The following is a 2,634-nucleotide window of genomic DNA, read 5'->3' on the forward strand; positions in this document are numbered from 1 at the left end:
TCCTTTTATCCTTTTTTTTTTTTTTTTTTTACTTAGTTTTGCTGTCATTGCTCAGGCTGGAGTGCAATGGAGAGAGAGCTCAGCTCACTGCACAACCTCTGCCTCCTGGGTTCAAGCGATTCTCCTGCTTCAGCCTCCTGAGTAGCTGGGATTACAGACACAGACCACCATACCTGGCTAATTTTTGTGTTTTTAGTAGAGACGTTAGCTAGGCTGGTCTCAAACTCATGACCTTAGGTGATCTGCCTCCCTCAGCTTCCCAAAGTGGTGGGATTACTGGCGTGCGCTACAGTGCCTGGCTCACAATGTAAAAGAACTTCAAAGACACTTAATACAACCTCCTAGATCCCATGCAAATGTTTCCAGGCTAGGCCAGGTGTGGTGGCTCATACCTGTAATCCCAATACTTTGGGAGGCTGACAGGAGGATCATTTGAGGTGAGGAGTTGGACTCTAGCCTGGTCAACAAAGCAAGACCCTCATCTTTATTTTTAAAGAAAGAAAAATTTCCAGGCTACTTTTTTTTTTTTTAATATGGAGTCTTGCTCTCTTGTCCAGGCTGGAGTGCAGTGGTGTGATCTCAGCTTACTGCAATTTCTGCCTCCAGGGTTCAAGCAAATCTCCTGCCTCAGCCTCCCAAGTAGCTGGGACTACAGGTGCACACCACCATGCCCAGCTAATTTTTGTATTTTTAGTAAAGACGGGGTTTCACCATGTTGGCCAGGATGGTCTTGATCTCTTGACCTTGTGATCCACCCATCTTGGCCTCCCAAAGTGCTGGGATTACAGGCGTGAGCCACTGTGCTCAGGAGAATTATGTACTTTTAGTGGAGATGGGCTTTCACCATGTTGACCAGGCTGGTCTCAAACTCCTGACCTCAAGTTGTCCACCCTTCTCAGCCTCCCAAAGTGCTGGGATTACAGGTATGAGCCACTGCACCCAGCCGCAGGTATATCTGTTTTAAAAAGCTCTTCACTCTTGGTATTTATTTATTTATTTATTAGAGACAGCGTCTCACTCTGTCACCCAGGCTGGAGTGTAGCGGCGCAATCTCAGCTCACTGCAAACTCTGCTTCCTGGGTTCAAGTGATTCTTGGGCCTCAGCCTCCCGAGTACTGTAATTACGGGATTATGCCACCACACTCAGCTAATTTTTAAATTTTTTTTGGTAGAGACCGAGTTTCTCCATGTTAGGCAGGCTGAATTCAACCTCCTGACCTCAAGTAATCCACCCACCTCAGCCTCCCAAAGTGCTGGGGTAACAGGTATGAGCCACCCCACCCAGCCTATTCCTGGTAATATTGTTATTATTATTTGAGACGGAGTCTCAATCTGTCACCCAGGCTGGAGTGCATTGGTATGATCTTGGCTCACTGCAACCTCTGCCTCCCGGATTCAAGGGATTCTCCTGCCTTAGCCTCCTGAGTAGCTGGGACTACAGGCATGTGCCACCACGCCTGGCTAATTTTTTGTACTTTTCATAGAGATGAGGTTTCACTGTGTTAGCTAGGATGGTTGTGATTTCCTGACCTTGTAATACACCTGCCTTGGCTTCCCAAAGTGCTGGGATTACAGGTGTGAACCACCATGCCTGGACTCCAGGCTTTTAATGACAAATACAACTGGCATAAATGGGTGTTTAGAATGAATGTGGCTGAATCCTAAGCAGAATGGTGTTGAATTTTTCACACAGATGTACAGATTATCCAAGAGTCCTGTCAACTTCTGGTGTTTTATAGGAGAGTGGAGAATGTCAGTTAATTTGGCCAGTCAGGTAGTGGAGTTAGGAGAGTGTCTGCCCTGTCCACTGTGTGGGCGTGCCCAAAGTTGTTGTCCACTTTCTTGTGGCTGGACATTCCAGTGGTTTACAGTTTAGTTTTCTCAACTGTGCAAGATCATGATGATCCCTAGGATGAATTCCTGGAGGTGTAATTGTGCTACGTATGTACTTAGATGGACACGCCCATGCATGTACTGCGTCTTTGAGACCTACTGCCAGATAGCCAAAACGTTTGTGCCAGATTTCATCAGATTGTAGGAGAGCATCCATTTTCATGTTCTCTTTTCAAAATTGAATTTGATGACAGGTTGAGTGTGGTGGTTCATGTCTATAATCCCAACACCTTGGGAGGCTGAAGCGGTAGGATCCCTTGAGCCCAGGAATTCAAGACCAGGTGGCAGCACAGGGAGACCCCCATCTCTCTAAAAAAAAAATACATTAGCCAGGCATGCTGGCACACACCTATATGTAGTCCCAGCTCCTCTGGAGGCTGAGGTGAGAGGACTGCTTTCCCTCAGGGTTTGAAGCTGCAGCGAGCCATGATTATACCACTCTATTATACCCTAGGTGACGGAGCAAGACCTTATCTCAAAAACATTTTTAATGGCTAGGCACAGTGGCTCACGCCTGTAATCTCAGCATTTTGGGAGGCAGAGGCGGGTGGATCACCTCAGGTCAGGAGTTTGTGACCAGCTGGGCCAACATGGTGAAACCCCTCCCTACTAAAAATAGAAAAAAATTGCCGGGCGCGGTGGCTCAAGCCTGTAATCCCAGCACTTTGGGAGGCCGAGGCGGGTGGATCACGAGGTCAAGAGATCGAGACCATCCTGGTCAACATGGTGAAACCCCGTCTC

Source organism: Cebus imitator, unplaced genomic scaffold (assembly GCF_001604975.1).
Source record: "Cebus imitator isolate Cc_AM_T3 unplaced genomic scaffold, Cebus_imitator-1.0 Scaffold913, whole genome shotgun sequence".
Taxonomy (NCBI): domain Eukaryota; kingdom Metazoa; phylum Chordata; class Mammalia; order Primates; family Cebidae; genus Cebus; species Cebus imitator.